Source organism: Balaenoptera physalus, assembly GCF_965194825.1.
Source record: "Balaenoptera physalus genome assembly, chromosome: 14".
Lineage (NCBI taxonomy): Eukaryota > Metazoa > Chordata > Mammalia > Artiodactyla > Balaenopteridae > Balaenoptera > Balaenoptera physalus.
This window is the reverse complement of record NC_138893.1, coordinates 91,753,942-91,780,009: the sequence shown is the minus strand read 5'-3', so window position 1 is coordinate 91,780,009 and position 26,068 is coordinate 91,753,942. Positions and strand designations below refer to the sequence as shown.

The 26,068-nt window shown below is 36.9% G+C and overlaps 1 pseudogene across 1 annotated transcript; it reads right to left on the bottom strand.

Moving 5' to 3' along the window:
• Nucleotides 1–11,903: 11,903 nt before the first annotated feature.
• Nucleotides 11,904–18,323, bottom strand: LOC309642748 (heterogeneous nuclear ribonucleoprotein C pseudogene; annotated as a pseudogene). The gene has a single exon. The product of its transcript is annotated as a heterogeneous nuclear ribonucleoprotein C pseudogene (transcript).
• Nucleotides 18,324–26,068: the final 7,745 nt, after the last annotated feature.

The following is a 26,068-nucleotide window of genomic DNA, read 5'->3' as shown; positions in this document are numbered from 1 at the left end:
TTGTCAAAAGCTTTTTCTGCATCTATTGAGATGATCATATGGTCTTTCTTCTTCAATTTGTTAATATGGTGTATCACATTGATTGATTTGCGTATATTGAAGAATCCTTGCATCCCTTGGATGAATCCCACTTGATCATGGTGTAAGATCCTTTTAATGTGTTGTTGGATTCTGTTTGCTAGTATTTTGTTGAAGATTTTTGCATCTATATTCGTCAGTGATATTGGTCTGTAATTTTCTTTTTTTGTAATATCTTTGTCTGGTATTGATGTCAGGGTTATGGTGGCCTCATAGAATGAGTTTGGGAGTGTTCCTTCCTCTACAGTTTTTTGGAAGAGTTTGAGAAGGATGGGTGTTTGTTCTTCTCTAAGTGTTTGATAGACTTCACCTGTGAAGGCAGCTGGTCCTGGACTTTTCTTTCTTGGAAGATTTTTAATCACAGTTTCAATTTCATTACTTGTGATTGGTCTGTTCACATTTTCTGTTTCTTTCTGGTTCAGTCTTGGAAGGTTATACCTTTCTAAGAATTTGTCCATTTCTTCCAGGTTGTCCATTTTATTGGCATAGAGTTGCTTGTAGTAGTCTCTTAGGATGCTTTTTATTTCTGCAGTGTCTGTTGTAACTTCTCCTTTTTCATTTCTAAATTTATTGATTTGAGTCCTCTCCCTCTTTTTCTTGATGAGTCTGGCTAAAGGTTTATCAATTTTGTTTATCTTCTTAAAGAACCAGCTTTTAGTTTTATTTATCTTTGCTATTGTTTTCTTTGATCCTGTTTCATTTATTTGTGCTCTGATCTTTATGATTTCTTTTCTTCTGCTAACTTTGGGCTTTGTTTGTTCTTCTTTCTCTAGTTCCTTTAGGTGTAAGGGTAGATTGTTTATTTGAGATTTTTTTTTTGTTTCTTGAGGTAGGCTTGTATAGCTATAAAGTTCCCTCTTAGAACTGCTGTTGCTGCATCCCATAGGTTTTGGATCATCGTGTTTTCATTGTCATTTATCTCTAGGTACTTTTTTATTTCCTCTTTGATTTCTTCAGTGATCTCTTGGTTATTTAGTAATGTATTGTTTGGCCTCCATGTGTTTCTGTTTTTTACATTTTTTTCCTGTAATTCATTTCTAATCTCATAGCGTTGTGGTCAGAAAAGAATGTTGATATGATTTCAATTTTCTTCAATTTACTGAGGCTTGATTTGTGACTCATGATGTGATCTATCATGGAGAATGTTCCGTGTGCACTTGAGAACAAAGTGTAATCTGCTGTTTTTGGATGGAATGTCCTATAAATATCAATTAAATCTATCTGGTCTATTGTGTTATTTAAAGCTTGTGTTTCCTTATTAATTTTCTGTTTGGATGATCTGTCCATTAGTGTAAGTGAGGTGTTAAAGGCCCGCACTGTTATTGTGCTCCTGTTGATTTCCTCTTTTATAGCTGTTAGCAGTTGCCTTATGTATTGAGGTGCTCCTATGTTGGGTGCATATATATTTATAATTGTTATATCTTCTTCTTGGCTTGATCACTTGATCATTATGTAGTGTCCTTCCTTGTCTCTTGTAACGTTCTTTATTTTAAAGTCTATTTTATCTGATATGAGTATTGCTACTCCAGCTTTCTTTTGATTTCCATTTGCATGGAATATCTTTTTCCATCTATTCACTTTCAGTCTTTATGTGTGCCTAGGTCTGAAGTGGGTCTCTTTCAGACAGCATATATATAGGTCTTGTTTTTGTATCCATTCAGCGAGCCTGTGTCTTTTGGTTGGAGTATTTAATCCATTCACGTTTAAGGTAATTATCGATATGTATGTTCCTATTACCATTTTCTTAATTGTTTTCGGTTTGTTTTTGTAGGTCCTTTTCTTCTCTTGTGTTTCCCACTTAGAGAAGTTCCTTTAGTATTTGTTGTAGAGCTGGTTTGGTGGTGCTGAATTCTCTTAGCTTTTGCTTGTCTCTAAAGCTTTTGATTTCTCCATCAAATCTAAATGAGATCCCTGCCGGGTAGAGTAATCTTGGTTGTAGGTTCTTCCCTTTCATCACTTTAAGTATATTATGCCACTCCCTTCTGGCTTGTAGAGTTTCTGCTGAGAAATCAGCTGTTAACCTTATGGGAGTTTCCTTGTATGTTATTTCTCGTTTTTGCCTTGCTGCTTTCAATAATTTTTCTTTGTCTTTAATTTTTGCCAATTTGATTACTATATGTCTTGTCATGTTTCTCCTTGGGTTTATCCTGTATGGGACTCTCTGCGCTTCCTGGACTTGGGTGGCTATTTCCTTTCCAATGTTAGGGAAGTTTTCCACTATAGTCTCTTCAAATATTTTCTCGGGTCCTTTCTCTCTCTCTTCTCCTTCTGGGACCCCTACAGTGAGAATGTTGTTGCATTTAATGTTGTCCCAGAGGTCTCTTAGGCTGTCTTCATTTCTTTTCATTCTTTTTTCTTTATTCTGTTCCGCAGCAGTGAATTCCACCATTCTGTCTTCCAGGTCACTTATCTGTTCTTCTGCCTCAGTTATTCTGTTATTGATTCCTTCTAGTGTATTTTTCATTTCAGTTATTATATTGTTCATCTGTTTGTTTGTTCTTTAATTCTTCTAGGTCTTTGTTAAACATTTCTTGCATCTTCTCGATCTTTGCCTCCATTCTTTTTCCAAGTTCCTGGATCATCTTCACTATCATTATTCTGAATTCTTTTTCTGGAATGTTGCCTATCTCCATTTCATTTAGTTGTTTTTCTGGGGTTTTATCTTGTTCCTTCATCTGGTACATAGCCCTCTGCCTTTTCATCTTGTCTATCTTTCTGTGAATGTGGTTTTTGTTTCACATGCTTCAGGATCGTAGTTCTTGCTTCTGCTGTCTGCCCTCTGGTGGATGAGGCTATCTAAGAGGCTTGTGCAAGTTTCCTTCTGGGAGGGACTGGTGGTGGATAGAGCTGGCTGTTGCCCTGGTGGGAGCAAGATCTTTTTTGATCCACCTCCTTTTCTTCTCGGCGTCACATGGGTCATCAGGAAACTCAGCTCCTGTCAGTATGGACGCAGCCCTGAGTCGTCCTGAAGCCAAAACCCTGGTCAACACTGTGAGTTTAAAAGATTATATATACCAAAGTAATTGATATGCCTGGATATGGGCTTTGAGAATTATTGAGAAGAAGGGCATGGGAATCAGCCTATATCCCTGGCTTTAAATCTCCCAGCCAACTTTGTTTTAAATGTATAAGTATGTTAAGCCATATAATTCCCTGGATTATTTACATTATAGTCAGGGTGACTATTGAAGGATAGTGTAATTACTAAGTACAATTTCCAAGCTGAATGTAATTGCTTGTTGTGTAATAGGTCTGTCAGGACCTGACCTCTGAAAATACGCCAAACAAATACTCTAAGACATGGTTAGAGGTAAATGATATGCAACCCTCCAAGGTAATATATGAAGTGAGAGGTGGTCTTTGATTTGTGTAAACATTTTCTTCTGTTTGTCAAACTCTGAAAGGAGATTAGACTCAAGTACATTTTCCTTTTTGACTTTTTTTTCTATTTCTCAGCCTAGTGTTATAAATTGGCTACTTTTCAATCACCTGCATGAGCTACATGAGGAGCAACTCTTTGGGCAGCAGGATGAAACATAGCTATCTGCTAATGTCCACTGTCTGTGAGATTTTATTATCTGTCTGAGCAGAGAGCAGTATCTCCCAGTTCTGCTTCACTGAGCTCTAATATACCATCCTCCTCTTCTCTGCTCCATTCAAACATCTATCTACCATTTCTTTTATTTTTTAAATCGAAGTATAGTTGATTTACAATATTGTGTTAATTTCAGGTATACAGCAAAGTGATTCAAATATATATATATATATTTTTTTCAGGTTATTTTCCATTTTAGGTTATTATAGATATTGAATATAGTTCCCTATGCTATACAGTAAATCCTTGTTGCTTATTGCTTATCTATTTTATGTATAGTAGTTTATATCTGTTAATCCCTTACTCCTAATTTATCTCCCCTTTCCCTTTCCCCTTCGGTAACCATAAGTTTGTTTTCTATGTCTATGAGTCTGTTTCTGTTTTATATATAGATTCATTTGTATTATTTTTTAGATTTCACATGTAAGTGATATCATATAATATTTGTGTTTCTCTGTCTGACTTATGAATACTTTACTAACTATAACATTCTCAAGGTCCATTTATGTTGTTGTAAATGGCAATATTTCATTCTTTTTTATGGCTGAGTAATAATATTCCATTTTGGGTATATACCACATCTTCTTAAGCCAGTTGTCTGTTGATGGGCACTTGGGTTGTTTTCATGTCTTGGCTATTGTAAACAGTGCTGCTATGAACATTGGCATGCATGTATCTTTTTGAATTAGAGTTTTTATCTTTTCTGGGTTTATACCTAGGAGTGGAATTGCTGGATCGTATGGTAGCTCTATTTTTAATTTTTTTAAGGAACCTCCGTTTTATTTTCCATAGCAGCTGTACCAATTTACATTCCTACCAACAGTGCACCTACCATTTCTTAGTTCAGCTTCACGAGTAGATTCAGTGAATGGTGGGCAGGTGGCTGAGGTGTGTATGACAGTGTCAGGTATGACACATAAAATATTAGCAGAGGATATGCAATTACAAGAAAAAGCTAGCAATGGGAAAGATGTTCCCATGTCCTTGCTGATTTATTTTTCCTCCCTGTATGAAATAAATTATTGTATACAATCATTGCTTATTATCTGGCCCTTCTTCATGTGATCATCACTTCTATAATGTAAGTACATAATTTTGTGCTGAAGTGAGTTCTTCACTTTTCTAAATTTATTTTCATTTTGACATCAGTTATATTTCTCTTTGCTCCCTCATTATCTCATTCCAATCACCTCTATAGGAAGGATGGAGAAAAGTTCACAGCCTAAATTGTCAATTAAAAGAGGAATTAATTTTGGTCTATTTTGTGGAATACATTCTTGGCTCTAACAGAGGCTAGGAACCAGGGTGAGTACCCTGCTTTTTGCAGGTTGCTTTAGGAACCATAGTCTTAGATGGAATACATATTAAGAGATAGGAAAAAGAATCCTTGGCCTGTAAACCCCCAATCCAATTCTTAACTATGAAAGGGATTCTCACATTATTTTTTAAAGTTGCAGTAAAATACACCTAACATAAAATTTACTATTTTTTTTATCATTTTTAAGTGTACATTTATTCATCTACATTATTGGGCAGCCAATTTCCAGAACTCTTTTCATCTTCAAAACTGAAACACTATACTCATTAAACAACAATCCCCATTCTCCACTCCCCCCAATGCCTTCTACTTTCTGTCTCTATGAATTTGACTAGATAGCTTAGGTAAGTGGAATCTTATGGTATTTGTCTTATGACTGGCTTATTTCACTTAGTATAATGTCTTCAAGGTTTATCCATGTTGTAGCATGTGTCAGAATTGCTTTCCTTTTTAAGACTGAATAATATTCTATTGTATATACCACATTTTGTTTATCTATTCATCTGTCAATGGACACATAGGTTGCCTTCACCTTTTGGCTACTGTTGATGGATGTATAAATATCTCTTTGATATCCTGCTTTCAATTCTTTTGGATATATGCCCAGAAGTAGGATTGTTGGATTTTATGGTAGGTCTATTTTTAATTTTTTGAAGAATTGCCATACTGTTTTTCATAGAAGCCGAACCATTTTACACTTCCACCAAGGGTTTCAATTCTTCCACATCATCACCATCTCTCTCTTCCTTCCTTCCTTCCTCTCTCCCTCCCTCCTTCCTCTCTCTGTCTCTCTCTTTTTCCTTCCCTCACCCCTTCATAGTAGCCACTCTGGTGGGTGTGAGGTGGTATCACATTGTGGTTTTGATTGGCATTTCCCTAATAGTGATGTTAAGCATCTTTATGTTTGTTTTGTTAGCCATTTGTGTATCTTCTTTGGAGAAATATTTATTCAAGTTCTTTGTCTGTTTTTTAATTGGGTTGTTGTTGTTGAGTTGTAGGGATTCTTTATATATTCTGGATATCAACCCCTTATCAGGTATGTGAGTCACAAATATTTTTCTCTCTTTCTTTTTTTTTTCACTCTGTTGCTTCTTTCCTTTGATGGACAGAAGTTTTAAATTTTGATATAATTTATCTATTTTTATTTTTGTTGCCAGTACTTTTGGTGTCATATCCAAGATATCATTGCCAAATTCAATGTCATAAAGCTTTTCCCCTATGTTTTCTTCTAAGTTTTTTATAGTTTTAGCTCTTACATCTAGGTCTTTGTTCCATTTACAGTTAATTTTCATATATGGTATAAGGTAAGAGTTCAACTTTATTCTTTTCATGTGTATATTTAATTTTACCAGCATTATTTGTTGAAGAGACTGTTCTTTCTTGCATTGAATGGTCTTGGCACCCTTGTTGAAGATCACTTGACCATATATGATAGGGTTTAGTTTGGGGATCTCTATTGTATTCCATTGGTTTCTATATCTGTCTTTGTGATGGTATCACACTGTTTTAATTATTGTAGTTTTAAAATAAGTTTTGTAATCAGAAAGTGTGACATCTCTAATTTTATTCCTCTTTTTTAAAATTCTTTTGGTTATCTGGGATAACCTTGAGATGCTATTTGAATTTTATGATGAAGTTTTCTATTTCTGCCAAAACCATTGTTGGTATTTTGATAGGGATTGCATTAAATCTGTAGATTGCTTTGGGTATTAGTGACATCATAAATATGTTAAGTCTTCCAGTCCATGAACACATGGTGTCTTTCCATTTATTTGTGCCAAATTCTTAACAGAGACTATAAACAAACAAGCAAAAATAATTGGGGCTACCATATATAGGGAAGAAATTCAGTGGTTTTTATTTTTCTGCCTTAGTGAAAAGCAATATTTGTAGTAGTAAAATTATATGTCTCTTAACGGTTAAAACAAAAACAGTGCATATTAAATTTATTTAAAATATATTTTCCATTATAGAACAATTTCTGAAATGCATAAACATCTACTCCTGGCAAATAAATGTTATCTGTTTCTTTGTCACTTTCCGTGATTCCACAACTATCTGTAAATGAACATTCTGAGATTTACCTGGATACAGTTATAAATGGTGTTCACTAGAAGTCTGCAAACTCTTTGAGAACAAGAAAAATATCCCTTTCATCTTAGCACTTTTCCCCTAACTCACTAAATATTTCTTGGTTACTGGAGCCAAGGGGACAAATGAAATTAAGTGCCAACTACCTAATCATATCAGCAATTTACCTATTGGCAAACATTATTATCTTACTGGATCTTTCAAATCTACATGTAGTTAGAACAGAAGGACTTAACCTTGTCTCAGCTTCTGTTTCAGGGAAAAATTTTAAGTGACCACTCCAGCATTTCTCCTTATTTTGGGGAGCACTAACAGCTTATTATCATTCACCATTCCTGGCCTACAGTCTGAAGGCAAAATAGTATTTGCATCAATAGTGTTTTTTTCTCATCTATACTCAAGAATAATTGCTGCATGTTGCCCTTTGGCCTTGAAGGAGTTTTGTTTTTGTTTTTTAAGTGCCAAAATAGTTGGTTTACTTTTAAATAATGTAAGCACAATTATAAGAAAGAAAATGGCTTAAAGAATTTTTCATGTAATATATCTATGGAGATGCATAAACTCTTTTGAGTTATTATGGATACAAATGATAACAGTACATTAAAAGACCAGGCAAACAGGAGGTTTGAGATGAAGAAAATTGAAGCTCTAACAAAAAGTCTTATATTTCAACAGAAATTAATAATGGGAAAAACAATGAAACAAACTCAACTTCTTCCATATTGGTTATATCCTAGAAATTCTTTAGAAACTAAATTTTTTTGGCCACAATTCTATTTCTCTCTTCTTGTTGCATCATGCAGTGTAGTCAGGGCAGCACACACAGGATTTTTGAACCTCTTGGGGAGAGACTCTCTTCTTATACAGACTTGAAGAAGCAAAACTTCTTAAGATTTTCAAGATGAAGGCATTTTGCTGAATTTACCAGATAATCAATATAATACATAAATGACACCAGTGAAGTGCTACTTTCCTTTCCATAGCCTAGAGATGCCTTATGTATGAAACTCGATTTTTCAGATACCTGCTGTTTGACTAGAAGAGGTTTTTCCATCTTCAAAGTGTTAAATAAAATATCTATTGGAAAATATCTTGAAAACAATGTTATAGGAACTTGCCCCTGCCTTTGTACACAAGTACGAGTCCCTAAATCATATTACAATATTATCAACTTCAACAAGTATACAAAATGGCTCTAGCTAAGCTTTAATGCTAAGTAAATGCGAGCTACTTTTCATTCTAAATTTCATCCAGTAAATTATTACAAAAATATGGACCACAGAATTGTGGAATTTTTATGATTTTTCTAATTTGCTCAGTTTTGTTCTGGGGCCACTCATATTTCTAAGGAATGGCAGAACTTGGAATTCCAGTCCTCCTGTAAACAACTAAGGGGAAAGAATGTGGAGTAAAGAGAGGCCAGAGGAAGGATACAGAAGTGACTAATGAAATAAGGGGGTTGTACTGGAAGGAATGGAATCGAAGAACAGAGACAGGCTCACCACCTACAGAAAAATAGCCATTCTGCTGCTCAATCTGAAGGTCTATTTTACCATCAAAATGAATACTCTCAGTTCTTCCTTTAGTCTCTACAACTTATGGTATATACATTCACTTGCAGTAGAGGAAATGACTCAAGTTCATGCAGGGTCTGGTACAGAGAGGCAAATTTATTTTATCACAAGTTCTAGCTTCAGTGACTTGGTAGTGACAGTCTGACATATTTTGTTGAGAAGAGTGTCGAAGTAATGTCCAGACTTACCATAAATGAGTACTCTGACTGATTAACAATATTTGCATGAGTGAGGGAAGGGGGAGAGGTGTTATGCATGAAGGTGTTTATTATCCTTGGTACACTGTACCATGTTAGCAGTTTTAGTACCTGGGAGAAAACACTCAATGAGCAAAGTCCACTGAGAAGATACACTTGATTTTGTTATTTCCTGTGGTATTTAAATATAGCTCCCCTTAATATGTTTCAACACTTGCTAAGAATTTAGAGGTTGAAATAAAATTTACTTATTTAATTTCCAAACCCTGAGGTAAAAAAATTTTAAATGCATTTACTTATCCTGAAAAATCACTTGGTTTCATTTTCTTTCATAAAGATACTAAAAAGCAGGGCTTCCCTGGTGGCGCAGTGGTTAAGAATCCGCCTGCCAACGCAGGGGACATGGGTTCGAGCCCTGGTCCGGGAAGATCCCACATGCCGCGGAGCAACTAAGCCCGTGCGCCACAACTACTGAGCCTGTGCTCTAGAGCCCGCGAGCTACAACTACTGAGCCCGAGTGCCCCAACTACTGAAGCCCGTGCGCAAAGAGCCTGTGCTCTGCAACAAGAGAAGCCACCGCAATGAGAAGCCCGTGCACCGCAAGGAAGAGTAGCCCCCGCTCACTGCAACTAGAGAAAGCTTGCACGCAGCAGCGAAGACCCAGTGCAGCCAAAGATGATTAAATACATATAAAAAGAAATAGTGAAAAGCAGCCTGTAGGGGAAAAGCATTTGGTACAGCCACCCTGTTTTATACATATTCACAAATACATTCGTGACAAAGTACGCGCGATGAACGATTTTACTTAGTTTCATTTTTTTCAAAGGAAGAATCTTTATTTCCACATAATTAAATCTAATGACTTTTAACCACTTTTGCCTGCACCTTGAAGGTTCTTGAACTGTTTGAAATTGCCTTTTTAAAAAGGATCATGGGGTGGCTGCTGGAAGGTTTTCTTCTCGATTTACAACTCAGGCATAGATTTAAGGACAGTGTAATTACCAGATACAATCCCTAAACAGAATTGCATTGCTTCCTGGGTGCCACAAGCTTGTTGCAGACTGACCTTCAACGGGAACAAATAACAATGCAGCTCTGTGTCCTTGTTAGATTTCAGCAGGATTTGAAACATTTTTCTTCTTCTAGGCAAAAATGGGATAAAGAAAGCCGGTGTTGCTTGTCCTTTGATAACTTTCCTCCACTTGGCCAGAGGACCAGAAATCCCAGTTATCATTGCTTTTCCTTAAAAACAAAACACAACTTATTAAAAGAGCAATTCTGAAAGATCCACAATAAATCACTTATTTTGAAAATTGAACCAGTCCAACAGCCTCTAATGCAACAATCTACTTGTTCTTTTCTGAAGAAAACAAAAATCATTTATTGTCCATGAGGTCACAGTGAGAGACTGACCATGGAAAACCCTAAATCAGGAAATAGGGTCTCCTTTCCCGGGTTAGTTCACATTCCAGAAATAATCAAGTCTAATTCCTGTACTTCACTCTGCCAAATAAGATTTCTTCACTGATATTTTTTCCCCTTACCAATCATTACGTATACAGTAGTCCCCCTTATCTGTGGGGGGTACAGTTCCCCAGTGGATGCCTGAAACTGTGGCTAGTACTAACCCTATCTATACTACGTTTTTCCCTACTTATGATAAAACTTAATTTATAAATTAGGCATAGTGAAAGATTAACAACAATAATAAAATAGAACAATTATGATAATATACTGTAATAAAAGTTGTGTGCATGTGGTTTCTCTCTCTCAAAATATCTTTTCCATCTTAATTAAACACTTATCATGCCTTGTGACTATAACTTTGCAGTTTGAGGTAGGACAGCAAAACTAGCATGCACTTCTTTTTCCTTCTTCACAATTACCTTAGATCTTAGCAACCTCAGCATATGATTTTCTTTTTTTTTCCTATAAAGTAGGGAGCTTTTACCCTTTTACTTAAAGGAAGCATTTTACCACTTCTCTTTGGCATATCCAAATTGCCAGAATCCCTGTTCTTGTGCTTTGGAACCATTATTAAGTAAAACAAATGTAACCTGAACAGATGCACTGCGATGCCATGACAGTTGATCTGATAACGTAGATGGCTACTAAGTAACTAAAGGGTGGGATCCAGTGGACAAAGGGATGATTCATATCCAGGGTGGGATGGAGTAGGAGGGCATGAGCTTTCATTATGCTTTCAGAGTGGCAAAACATCTTAAACTTAGGAATTGCTTTTTGGGGGGGGAAGAAAATACAGGTTTTATTCTCCAGTTGTTTCACTTTTCCTAAAATCTTGACATGTTTGAGCCTCTTTCTATTTAAGTATGAAACAGTACAGCACACAGCAAAAAAAAATCTCAAAAAAGGTGTCAGTTGGACCAAAGCATTGAAGAAAAGGCTTAATGCAGTTCCCAAACTTTTTCATTAGGATCTAAAAGCCATTTTTGCAAAAGAATCTCCACTTCACATCAAAGTTACTTGTCTCCTTAATTCAACACCCACGCCAATGAAACATAATTTGAGTAGTGTATGTTGGTATGCATAATAATTACGACTCAAAGAAAAATATATCTAGTATATTCTAGGGGTTTTGTGGAGGCCGCTGTGAAACAAAGAATTTGAAGTAAACAAATACAAAAATTTAAAAAAAAGTGTGTTTATTTTTTCTCCAAATTCCTGGTTTAATAAGAGCTGGTTTATTTTGAGAAAAAAAGGTCCCAAACATCAGGCTGTTCACAAAAAAACCCACAGTATCAACTTTAGCAAACAAATCTTAAGACTATTACACTAATTATTTTTCTAGAGGATGCATCTGACATGCCAACTCTCATTCACAAAAATACATTGTTACATTTGTGTTGAACAGCCACACACAGCACTCTTATGTGGGGTATAACATGCATACCTCTAATTCAAAGCTGCTCTCAGGTGCTACTCAACTTATGAGACTGCCTTTGTAGTTAGGGAAGCAACTACTGAACTCATGTATGAATGGAAAGAACTGTACTCCCTGCATAACAAGAGATTATTTTGGAGACAGTTGATAAAAACCATACATCCTTTTTATTGTTAAGTCATAAAGAGGTATCCAAATTAAAAGCAAAAATTACAGGGTAAGACTCAGCATAACTACTAGGAGCATCAAAGGAAGTGAAAATGGGACTAGGCTCAGGGCAATATGAATTAATGAACATGGGAAGGATAAGGATAGGGAGAACAGTGAGCATGTGCTGAAGATACTAGAGGAGAGGATCTGGTGAAAATTTTGATCTTAGAAAAGCACCTAGGTAAAGAAATAATGGGACAAGATTTCTAAACCCCAATATGTGCTTAAGAGTCATCCTCGACATTGGTACTGTCTCTGTCATCCTCTTCTTCCTCAGCCTCTTTTTCATCATCCTTGGTCAGCTCCAGCTGGTCATCCCCCCGATCTTCATTATCATCATCATCCAGTAGGTGCCCCTCCTCAGCAGAGTCACCTGCATCCCCCTCAGACTCCATCTTCAAATTAGTCTCATCTTTCTTCAGGGAGCTGCTGCTCTCCTCCTCTACTGACTTATCATTCTTCATCTCTACTCCTTGTTTGCTCTGTTCCTTTTTGATTTTTTCCAGGCTTTCCAGTAGAGAATCCACTTTTTGTTTTATCTGGGTCAACTCCTTCTTAATGGTCTGAAGGTCATCTCCTTTTAACTTTCCAGACTTAGAAGAAGATCCCTGCTGTCCACTCTTAGAATTGAAGCCACTTTTGCCCCTTCATGAGGTGTTTCTTGATACATGCTGGCGTTTTGAGGGCACTACAGCCCGAGCAGTAGGAGGAGGAGGAGGAACACGTGCTGGGTAACTGTACATCCTGTCATAATAATCCCGTTGAAAGTCATAGTCCAAGTCAAAAGGGGAGCTGAGTAGAGGGGACAGAGAAGGGTGTTCTGGTACTGACCCGTACATCTCCGGTGCAGATCATTTCACACCTGCTTTTTCTTGGTTCACTTTGGCTCTGCTGCCAGATTAATATCTAAAACCTGGCAGCAATCATTCTGCCATCCTCTCCTGCCACAGCAGCCCGGGCATTTCTCTCATTAAGACATTGAACGAAGGCAAAGCCTTTATGAATAGAGCAACCCACAATTTTGCCATATTTCGAGAAGATTGCCTCCACATCAGATTTCTTGACCACAAGAGTATTGAGATTCCCAGTGAATACACGAGAGTTCATGGAGTGAGGATCTGTCTTGTTGGTAACATTGCTGGCCATTGTCTTTGATGGTAAGGTGCCTCACAAAGCTGAAAAATGTAGCTGAAGATCAAAAAAATCTCACAGGAGCGGGGAGGGAGAAGAGATTCGGTTCTGAATCTCCTACTCCAGGGTTCTACGTGGAGACGCCGACTGCTGCTCGAGGTCGGCAACGCGGCCACAACTGCTCAGTCTTCACCTTTTCACAAAATGGCCCCCAAGTCTCCTCTCAGGAATTGTTTATTTCTGGAATTTTCCATTTAATATTTTCAGACCACTGTTGACCTCAAGTAACTGAAACCATGGAAATCAAAACCTCAGATAAGGGAGAACTACTGTAATAAGTGTTAGGTTGCTATACGCTTTCCTTTTCTGTGAAAGTGGAGCATTTTGTTATAGTCAACATTCTAATTAGTATTTAGCTGGTGTGGTGGGCAGAAAAATTCTACAAAAATCTGTTGACCAGTGGAATTTTCAGGCCAATGCTTTTTTTTTTTTTTTTCATTTTAATTGTAATGAGGATTTATTTATTTATTTAATTGAAGTGTAGTTGATTTACAATGTTATGTTAATTACTGCTGTACAGCAAAGTGATTCAGTTATACATATATATACATTCTTTTTAAAATATTCTTTTCCATTATGACTTATCCAGGACACTGAATATAGTTCTCTGTGCTAGACAGTAGGACCTTGCTGTTTATCCATTCTCTATATAAAAGCTTACATCTGCTAACCCCCAAACCTCCCATTCCACCCCTCCCCCAATCCCCTCCCCCTTGGCAACCACCACTCTGTTCTCTATGTCCATGAGTCTGTTTCTGTTCCATAGATAAGTTCGTTTGTGTCATATTTTAGATTCCACATATTTTTAATTAATTTTTTAATTGGAGTATAGTTGATTTACAATGTTTTGTTAGTTTCTGCTGTACAGCAAAGTGAGTCAGTTATACATATACATATTTCCACTCTTTTTTAGATTCTGTTCCCATATACGTCATTACAGAATAATATTGAATAGAGTTCCCTGTGCTATACAGTATATTCTTATTAGTTACCTATTTTATATGTAGTAGTGTGTATATGTCAATCCCTATCTCCCAATTTATCCCTCCCCACCTTTTCCCCTTGGTAACCATAAGTTTGTTTTCTACATCTGTGACTCAATTTCTGTTTTGTAAATAGGTTCATTTGTACCATTTTTTTAGATTCCACATATAAGTGATATCATATGATATTTGTCTTTGTCTGATTTACTTCACTTAGTATGATAATCGCTAGTTGCATCAGTGTTGCTGCAAATGGCATTATTTTGTTCTTTTTTATGGTTGAGTGGTATTCCTTTGTATACATGTACCACATCTTCTTTATCTATTCTTCTGTCGATAGACATTTAGGTTTTTTCTATGTCTTGGCTATTGTGTTGCTATGAACATAGGGGTGCATATATCTTTTTGAATTATAGTTTTGTCCAGATATATGCCCAGGAGTGGGATTGCTGGATCGTACAGTAATTCTATTTTTAGTTTTCTGAGGAACCTCCATACTGTTTTCTATAGTGGTTGCACCAACTTACATTCGCACCAACAGTATAGGAGCGTTCCCTTTTCTGCACATCTTCTCCATCATTTGTTATTCGTAGACTTTTAAAAAAAAATTTATTGAGGTATAGTTGATTTACAATGTTTGTAGACTTTTTAATGATGGCCATTCTGACTGGTGTGAGGTGGTACCTCATTGTAGTTTTGATTTGCATTTCTCTAATAATTAGCAATTTTGAGCATCTTTTCATGTCAGGCCAGCACTTTTAACTGCACACACACACACACACACACACACACACACACATATACACATATAAATATGCTTGCATGCATGTTTGCATATACATGCACATACACAAACCTCTTGATTTCTTCTTCACATCATACAAAAGAGCCAAATAAAATACAATGCCTACTAATATCCAGGCTTCTAATTGCTTTTCTGAGGCAGAAAATGAGGGTAGGTAAGGCATTTGTAGCAATCAGAATAGAGAATGCTAATTTACCTGTCCTTTCTTAATTGCAAACATTCTTGCATACCTCCTTCTCCTGCTTATGCTCCTGCCACCACTGCACTGCCATATCATTCCACACATATTAATAAAAGTAATCCACCTTGTTTTTTTTGAATATTTTCACTTCCTTATACAAACACACACATGTACACACTCTTAAGAGTTTTTTTTAAAAAAGCAAAACAGCTTGCATTGTGCATGAGAAAATGTGTGGCATCTGACTGGCAGCCAGCCCCCTGTGAGGATCATTTTTAAGCAGATGGTGAAGTAGCAAATTAGTTCAAATGTAGACATCACAGTATAATCCTGGAAAACATTCATAGATGTGGATTATGACAATCCTGATGACTCAGACCCATTGGCCAGTTGTTTCTGGTCAGAGTACAATGATTTGCCTGGTGACAATTTTTAAAAATTAGCAACTTTGTATTTTGGGAATATACTGTGGATACTAGAAAGGAGTCTTTCCTACAAACCCCACACACCTCATCCTTTCTTGAATTTGCATCATTTTCTCTTGACAACCAGCTATTCTTCATTGACCTTTGTAACAGGTTAATGAAGGCTCTTCACAGCCTGGCCTGTGTCCACCTTTCCCAGCCCCATCTCTTTCCATTTGGTCCTAAGCAGGTCATATTTGACTAGTACTGATTTACTCTCCAAATAGGCTGTGCTTGCTCTTGTCTTCCTCTGGGCCTTCGCAGATGCAATTCCCATCATAGGATATACTCCCCACCTTTCTCAATTGGAAAATTCCTAGTTATCAATCTAAATGTGCTTCTTGTATTACCTCTCCTGTGAAGATTTTCCAGGTACCCTACACTAGCGAGGGAGAGTAAAGAACTTCTGTCTCTCTACAGTCTCTATTGCATGGTATTGAAATTATTCTTATGCTCACCTCCTTCCCTGCACTATGAGTTCTGAAAGGGAAGCAGCTGCATCTTATCATCAATTATTCCCAGCACCTAGAACAGTGTCTGGCATGATTAGACTGTTCATAGGGAGGCACAAGAGGAAGGGGATATGGGGATATATGTATGCATATAGCTGATTCACTTTGTTATACAGCAGAAACTAACACAACATTGTAAAGCAATTATACTCCAATAAAGATGTTAAAAAAAATTTGTGGGAAAAAGAGATAATTTCATATCTGTGGTGAGATTTTAAGTTTCTTGTGTGTCAAGACCATGTTTTCTTTAATTCTCCTCTATATGAACCAGCAGAATGATTACAGTTACATAAGTACCTAATTAATGTTGCTGCCTTTAGTTGTGAAGGAATGGCAAAAACATAGAACCAGGAGTCAAGAGAATAGGGTTCTGGTCCCTTCTCTGCCAACAATTCAATAGGCAAGTCAGGATAAGTAATATAACTTTTCTGAACATCAGTGTCCTTTTATGAACAATGGAGAATGACCACATATTTCTTATTTACCTTACAGGCCTTGAAAGAGGATCAAACACATTTTCTAGGTTGGGAAATGCTCTGTGAAGCAAGAGGCAGTGTAGTATAGTGAGAATGAGGTCACACTCTGGAGTCAAACTGACTCCATTACTTCTTGGCTGTGTGACCTTGGGCACATTAGTTAACATCTCTGAGCCTTAGTTCACCCATTTGTAAAATGCGGATAATGATGGTGTCTACCTCATGAGGTTGCTCTGGAGTTTAAATAATTTGTGTAAAGCACTTAGTACAGTAACTATACGTAGTAAGTCCAAAAGCAAATACTAGTTTTTTTAAATTTATAGTTTAATAATTTATAAAAATACAAGGTGTTACTAATACTCATTGATGAATTCCCTTTAAGACCAGTAGAAGGAGAGCCTCCCAGATCTGGAAAAGAGGATACCATACTCTCACTTCCCCTTTCACGGCCTCTTCTCCAGCCAGCTTTAGGCTTTGTTGTCACAAGCAAGATAATCTAGAGTAGATGACAATAGATTTCCTTTACAGAATGGGGCAACTCATTTGGAAAGCACAACTTCAAGCTCTGCCCAGTTTTCCCCTGAATCATCTGAAATATGCCACTTAGAAGATAGTATACCTGTAACATACAGGAAAAGTGTATTTGGACAATTCCCAAGAATGATCTGTTCCCTTTCAACTTGTTGCTTGCCATCTCTGGTCCCAGAAAACTGCCCTAGGCAGTTCTAACTTGTAACTTTTCTGGGATTCTTTCTACTTTACCTAAGCTTGGAAACAGGTTTTTAAAAAAATTAATCTGAAGCAAATTTAACATTTCTTAATTACAATACTTGAGGATAACATAAGGCAATTGCAACGAGAAAACATGAAATTCACTTCCTCTGAAGGTCTATTTGCCATGATCTCCACAAGAGTCGTCTATTAGCCATCTTTCTCCTAAACTCTGGCTTAGGAGAAAGGTCTGACTTCTCTTCCTCCTATAGGAGACCCTTTGATCATGTCCCACACTGCACCTTGGAGTTTGGACTCCTGTTTTCCTGGAATGCATTAGAACACAAACTTGCATATCATCCGGAAGCATACTCAACTCCATCTGTAGAGTAAGGTGTCCTGTGTTTTGCAGTGCAATCTCCACAACCTGAATCATTTAGTCTTAAAGACTGCAATGTTTGGGACATTAGTCTAAATTTATGTTGGAAAAAAAAGGCTCAGAAAAGTCCCAATTCTACCAAGGATACCCGTACTTTCTATCTCTGGGCAAAATACATGTCTACATGCCTAAAATGCCTCATTCAAAGTTGTCTGTTCTAAAGTAAAGGAAAGGACTTAACCTAAGAACATATTATAGGTTACTTTTAAGCAGGCACTGCCTTTGACCACTATACTCTCTCTGCCATGTTGAAAGAAAGATTCTGAATCCATCTCCAGGAACAGGAAAAGGTACTGGAAGCTTTAAATGAGCAGTGTCCCTTCTTCATTCCTCTCAGAGAACAACATTTTACAATCAAGAACCAGGCACAGTATTAAGAAACTAAACCTGTCGTCTAATTATGAGGAGAAAGACAAGCTCAGTATCAATTATTTCCTCATTTATTCTTATTTAGAAATGATTCTAGATGGTCCTAAGATGAAAACAAGAAGAATGCCAAAGGAATGTTTTCAAACACTCTTGCCATTTTAATTTTAATATACCTAATCCGACAGAAAGTCCTTAAATATAGGCTTTTTTTCTAATATTCTGGAGAGTGTTTTAACCAGACACATTGGGAAAGCTGAAAATAATGAGATCTGCCAATAAAAACTGTTGCTTCCCAAAGAAAGTCTCTCTATATCAGGAGATAACCCTGATGCTAACTTCATCATCAGGAAAAGACACAAAAATATTAGTACAAGGTGGATATTGCCAGTGGAAGAAAATGCACTCTGGACCCAGGAGTGGGGCTGGCGGGAAGGACTTGGATCCAAACCCCAGCCCTGCCATTTACCAGCCCTGTGAACTTGAGGAAGTCATTTAACCTCTCTTTGCCTAAATTACCTCCTCTATAAAATGAGGATAATGGAAATAACTGCATCACAAGGTTGTGATGAGATTTAAGACAGAAGGTATCCGTAAAGGTGATATATATGCTGGCAGGATGCCCAGCATGAACCTCAGTGCCCAATACGCCTTAGCTATTGTTGACATCATTAGTGCTGCTGCTGTTATTAGGATAAGAAAAAACCTGGCCCAAAAGGAAAGAAACCTATTACTGTGACTAGTAAGACACTCTTCCTTTCCCTGGTCCTTTAAGTCCAGTTCCACTCAAATATCACATGGGACGTCCCGGAACGGGGTAAAAATAGTTCCTGCCTTGTTTTCCCAGAATGCAGGAAAACAAAAAAAGCCAAACAAAAACAGCAAGCCTCTTTGAAATCTTTTGGAATTGGTTCACACCACCTTGTAGGTATCTTCTTTAAAATTCTACTTTGTAATTTTTTATGCCCTTTGAAGTTCATATAAAATCAATATGTAGAAATCAGCTTTATGAGTATTGAATTTATACAAAACATTTCTGTTTGGAATTCTAGTCTCACAAGGCACTGATCCGTGATTTTTATTACTGTTAGAATAAATGGATGTGGTGTTTATTTATACTTGTTGAATAGTGGCTAAAAGACCGTGAAAAATCCAAATAATCCAGGAACGGCTGTCTTCAAGTCCCTTGGGAAGAAAATGGATGGCTTGCTCAGAGCCTTTAAAGATCAACAGGTGCTAAGATATTTGTCTTGGCCTGTTAAATTTATACTGGCTTCACAGCTTTCAAGACTCGCCCGCTGTCTGCATTGCTGCTGTCTAGCAGCCGCAGGCTGGAAATGATTAAATTTTCCTGCATATGTTAAGTGGGTAGATGATTAATTGAGAACGAATAAGTTACTAGATGGTTCCACCCTGGGTCTTGCATTGCTGCTTGTTCAGTGCTATTTATGACCAGCATTTTTGTTATTGTTGTTGATATGAACAAACCCCTGAGAAATAGGAGTGGAATTTACGATCCTTGTGGAAGAGTCTTGGGGACTTGGGAGCAGCTCCTACCCCAAGCTTCCCCAACTGGCTCTAAGCAAGTGAAAGGTCACAAAGGTGTCTCCATTCCAGCACACTCCTCCAGCACAACAATGACGTCCTGATGAGGAAGGCTGCTGGAGGAATGAAGCTGCAGATGCGAAGCAGTAAATAAAGGCCAGGCTTCCAGGGTGGGGGGGCGGGTGCAGTGAATCACAGCAGGGCTTTGCTAGGGAAGAGGTGGCATGAACATGATAGACATTAAGTCTTATATGGGTGTAAGTGTTTGAGTTTTTTAATGGACTGTATAACTGGGCCGCATGAATACACTATGGTAGCCAATTGTGTGCTGCATAAACCTTTGTCTTTACTGCTGTGTAACAATGCAAGATGCAGCTGTTGGGGCCCTGGTGGCAGATGGCGGTCAAAAGTTCAGGAAACAGTACCAGGTTTGGAAAAATCAAAAAAGAGGTTTCAATAACTGTTGAGATGCTTTAAATTTACTATTCCTCCAAACACAAACTCTCACAGAAACAAAGTTAAAAGAAACTAGAAAAACAAGGTTAGTGCATTTCTTTTCAATGACAGGGGCCTAATTTGTGTCTTTAGGTGGGCACACAGGCATATAATCAGTCATATGATGTTATATCTTGCAAAACAAAAATTTAAATAATTTTTGTTTTCAACAAGACAATTTTTTTGTGTGTGCCCAAAGTGTAACTGAGGATCCTTGGTGAATTTCTTGATTTGGAAAGTTTATTAATACCATCTATCTTAGCCCTTTCGGGCTGCTATGACAAAATACCACAGTCTGGGTGGCTTATAAACAACAAAAATTTATTTCTTACAGTTCTGGAGGCTGGGAAGTTCAGTATCAAGGTAACAGCATGATCATTTTCTGGTCATGAACTTCTTCCTGGTTCATAGCCCATGCCTTCACCCTGTGTCCTCAATGGTAAATGGGGCTAGAGATCTCTCCGGAGCCTCTTTAATAAGAGCACTAATGCCATTCAAGTGGGCTTCACCCTCATGACTTAATCACCTCCTATAGGTCTCACCTCTTAATAAAATCACTTTAAAACCAACATATGAATTTGAGGGGAGCACCATATTTTCCTCTTAGAGAGAATTCTGCCTTCATGAAAGCTCATCCAAAGTAAAATAAAGTTCAGAAATAGGAAAGATGAGAATTAACCAAATAGGGTGTTAATTTTAGAGAAAAAAGACATTCAAAGGACAGAGTGAAGAATAGAAGTAAATATACATATGTTTTTTAAGTGGCCATAGACAATATTTATTTAATTCTGTATTGAGCTCAGAAATCATATTCTTGTCACAAACTGATCAGTGCTACCCCAGTCTTAGCCTTTCAGTTTGGATAGAATTGCCTGTACAGCCAATTCCAGGGGTGAGGGCTGGCCAACGTAAGCCATTGGGAGAGGCCCATTTCCTAGCCACAGTGACAGGTGAAGAGACCCAATTCAGGTCAAACAGTTGCAAGAAAATGTTTACTGGGAATTCTGGGAAAGGAGTTTCCTTTCCTCATCCATCTCTAGGAGAGATGCTTGCTCTTTCTGTGTAGGCTGTGATCTGATCATTGTCAGGCTTCAAACTGCTCCCTGGATGGGAGCCAACATGAGGATAAAGCTGATTCACAGAAGGGCTGAGAGCTGAGAGCAGGTCATAAACTTTGTTTTTTTTTTTTTTAAGCTTAACCGCATACCTTGGTAATGTGGTCTGCAATGGAACTAAGCTTGCTCATTGTTATTTTGGGTGCTATTATTGTCTTCTTCCCTATCTAGCTTATGAATAAAATCATTATTCATTTTTAAGGAAGCAGTGCAGTTTTAAAAGTTTAATAAATTCTGCTCTACGTTATGTACCACTTGATTCTATAAAGCACTGCTGTATGCTCTAATTAATCCTCACAAGTTATTCATTAAAGCATCAAATTTACCCTTTTCATATGACATATGAGGAAACTGGATACTCAAGTCTTTGCCTTAAAACACAGGGGAAATCAATGGCTGAGAGGAGAAAACAGATTTCTCCTTAAGTATTGTATCTATATATTTCATGATAAATCAAACTATTTGGAAAGATCGTCATTGTATGGACTTCACAATAAAGGGAATGGTGTCTGGTTATTTACTATTCTTGGGCTCTACATTCTTGTAGAAAAACTAAATATGAAATCCTTTGTTCCTGTCTGATTCCACCTTATACCTTTATAAAGTCTAGTTCCTTTAATAATTCTAGTATATCCTATTACTGATGAAATGACCAGAGGATATTCTATAAATTACTAGCTTGCTAACAATTAGTCAAACCGATGCTGAAACATTTGTATTCAGTTCTTTCATAGATCTTATGCCCTTGTAGGCAGTTATAAGTTGAAATGAACAGCACTTTTCTTTTCTACAACATATTGTAAGTTTTGAAATATAAAGTCCAAATTTATATGCAAATTTTACATTTCAATTATGTTTTCATTAGATTTTCTAGAACTTATTTAGAAAATAATTATAGATTTCTTTGCTACTTTGCAAAATTACTTTGAAATTGTAGTCATATACATAAAAAACCCTAATAAGCTCACTTATATTTTAAAATATCTCATTTAATTTCAAGGCATATCATAAATCCACACTTTTTAGTATGCTACTTCCCTAAAATTTAAAGAATTTTCAGTTGACATTATTTACATCAAATATGTCTACTTACACATCTATTTTATATTTAAACACCAAAAGCAAATATTTAATTAACCTTTTTCAGATTAGAATCATTTAAGAAATTTGGAAATCTTAGTTAAAAATTTTAAACTCTAGTACATCACTAAGATCACTTTCAGGAAATATACCAAAGCATATTTATATTGCTGAGTATGACAAGTAGAAAGCCATAAAAGGAGTTTCAATTTTTAAGGATAATTTTATTTTTTATGAAAACCAACAGAAATATTTCTAAACATTTTATCAGGATTCATATCAACATCGACAGTGTTCTAAAAAATTCTATTAAATCTTTTGAATCAAGGCAGGGTATTAATCAGTATATGTATAATATACTAACTGGTTATGGGGTTAAGTATTTTGAGCAATTACTAAGGGTGTGGAGTGAGACCCCCAAAAGGCATGAAACCTCTAGATGGTCATTTTCTGTGACTACATTCTAATAGGTGGTTATTTGAACTAAGGATTTCTTTAGCCAACTGAGCAAAATTAGCTTGGAGCCAGAGTTGACTGCTTGGGGCAATAGAGGCCCTGTGTTTAGAAGATGTGTAGGGGAAAGATAAGAGAGAACATTTGTCTATCTCTGTAGAGAACTCTGATGGGGAAAGTTTGTGTTTTCACTGTGTGACATACAATGTGACTTCTGTAATGGAACATCAAACGCTGTAATGAAAAAATAAAATACAAGAACATTTACTCAGGAAAGGATATTGGTAACTACAGTGCTGGTGAGGTTGTGGGAGGAGGCTTGTTATTGGTAGGAACGAGAATTGCTATAATCTTTTTTTTTTTTTTAACATCTTTATTGGAGTATAATTGCTTTACAATGTTGTGTTAGTTTCTGCTGTATAACAAAGTGAATCAGCTATATGTATACATATATCCCCATATCCCCTCCCTCTTGCATCACCCTCCCACCCTCCCTATCCCACCCCTCTAGGTGGTCACAGAGTTCCCCTGTGCCATACAGCTGCTTCCCACTAGCTATCTATTTTACATTTGGTAGTGTATATATGTCCATGCCACTCTCTTACTTTGTCTCAGCTTACCCTTCCCCCTCCACGTGTCCTCAAGTCCATTCACTGTGTCTGTGTCTTTCTTCCTGTCCTGTCCCTAGGTTCTTCAGAACCTTTTTTTTTTTTTTTTTTTTTAGATTCCATAGATATGTGTTAGCATACGGTATTTGTTTTTCTCTTTCTGACTTACTTCACTCTGTATGACAGACTCTAGGTCCCTCCACCTCACTACAAATAACTCAATTTTGTTTCTTTTTATGGCTGAGTAATATTCCATTGTATATATGTGCCACATCTTCTTTATCCATTCATCTGTTGATGGACACTTAGATTGCTTCCATGTCCTGGCTATTGAAAATAGTGCTGCAATGAACATTGTGGTACTTGACTCTTTTTGAATTATGGTTCTTTCAGGGTATATGTCCAGTAGTGGGATTGCTGGGTCGTATGGAAGTTCTATTTTTAGTTTTTTAAGGAACCTCCATACTGTTCTCCATAGTGGCTGTATCAATTTACATTCAAACCAACAGTGTATGAGGGTTCCCTTTTCTCCCCACCCTCTCCAGCATTTATCGTTTGTAGATTTTTTGATGATGCCCATTCTGACTGGTGGGAGGTGATACCTAATTGTAATACATTGATTTGCATTCCTCTAATACTTAGTGATGTTGAGCATCCTTTCATATGTTTGTTGGCAATTTGTATATCTTCTTTGGAGAAATGTCTATTTAGGTCTTCTGCCCATTTTTGGATTCGGTTGTTTGTTTTTTTTGATATTGAGCTGCATGAGCTGCTTGTAAATTTTGGAGATTAATCTTTTGTCAGTTGCTTCATTTGCAAATCTTTTCTGCCATTCTGAGGGCTGTCTTTTTGTCTTGTTTATGGTTTCCTTTGCTGTGCAAAAGCTTTAAGTTTCATTAGGTCCCATTTCTTTCTTTTTGTTTTTATTTCCGTTCTCTAGGAGGTGGGTCAAAAAGGATCTTGCTGTGATTTATGTCATAGAGTGTTCTGCCTATGTTTTCCTCGAAGAGTTTGATGGTGTCTGGCCATACATTTAGGTCTTTAATCCATTTTGAGTTTATTTTTTTCTATGGGGTTAGGGAGTGTTCTAATTTCATTCTTTTACATGTAGCTGTCCAGTTTTCCCAGCACCACTTATTGAAGAGGCTGTCTTTTCTCCATTGTACATTCTTGCCTCCTTTATCAAAAATAAGGGGACCATAGGTGCGTGGGTTTACCTCTGGGCTTTCTGTCCTGTTCCATTGACCTTTATTTCTGTTTTTGTGCCAGTACCATACTGTCTTGATTACTATAGCTTTGTAGTATAGTCTGAAGTCAGGGAGCCTGATTCCTCCAGCTCCGTTTTTTTCCCTCAAGACTGCTTTGGCTATCTGGGGTCTTTTGTGTCTCCATGCAAATTTTAAGATTTTTTGTTCTAGTTCTGTGAAAAATGCCATTGATCGTTTGATAGGGATTGCATTGAATCTGTAGATTGCTTTGGGTAGTATAGTCATTTACACAATGTCAATTCTTCCAATCCAAGAACATGTTATATCTCTCCATCTGTTTGTATCATCTTTAATTTCTTTCATCAGTGTCTGATAGTTTTCTGCATACAGGTCTTTTGTTTCCTTAGGTAGGTTTATTCCTAGGTATTTTATTCTTTTTGTTGAAATGGTAAATGGAAGTGTTTCCTTAATTTCTCTTTCAGATTTTTCATCATTAGTGTATAGGAATGCAAGAGATTTCTGTGCATTAATATTGTATCCTGTTACTTTACCAAATTCATTGATTAGCTCTAGTAGTTTTCTGGTAGCATCTTTAAGATTCTCTATGTATAGTATCATGTCATCTGCAAACAGTGACAGCTTTACTTCTTTTCCAATTTGGATTCCTTTTATTTCTTTTTCTTCTCTGATTGCTGTGGCTAAAACTTCTAAAAATATGTTGAATAACAGTGGAGAGAGTGGACATCCTTGTCTTGTTCCTGATCTTAGAGGAAATGCTTTCAGTTTTTCACCATTGACAATGACATTGCCTGTGGGTTGTCATATATGGCATTTATTATGTTGAGGGAAGTTCACTGTATCCCTACTTTCTGGAGGGTTTTTATCATAAATGGGTGTTGAATGCTGTCGAAAGCTTTCTCTGCATCTAGTGAGGTGATCATATGGTTTTTCTCCTTCAATTTGTTAATATGGTGTATCACTTTGATTGATTTTTGTGTATTGAAGAATCCTTGCATTCCTGGGATAAACCCCACTTGATCATGGTGTAGGATCCTTTTAATGTGCTGTTGGATTCTGTTTGCTAGTGTTTTGTTGAGGATTTTTGCATGTATGTTCATCAGTGATATTGGCCTGTAGTTTTCTTCTTTTGTGACATCTTTGTCTGGTTTTGGTATCAGGGTGATGGTGGCCTCATAGAATGAGTTTGGGAGTGTTCCTCCCTCTGCTAGATTTTGGAAGAGTTTGAGAAGGATAAGTGTTAGCTCTTCTCTAAATGTTTGACAGAATTCGCCTGTGAAGCCATCTGGTCCTGGGCTTTGGTTTGTTGGAAGATTTTTAATCACAGTCTCAATTTCATTCCTTGTGATTGGTCTGTTTATATTTTCTATTTTTTCCTGGTTCAGTCTCGGAAGCTTGTGCTTTTTTAAAAATTTGTCCATTTCTTCCAGGTTGTCCATTTTAGTGGCATATA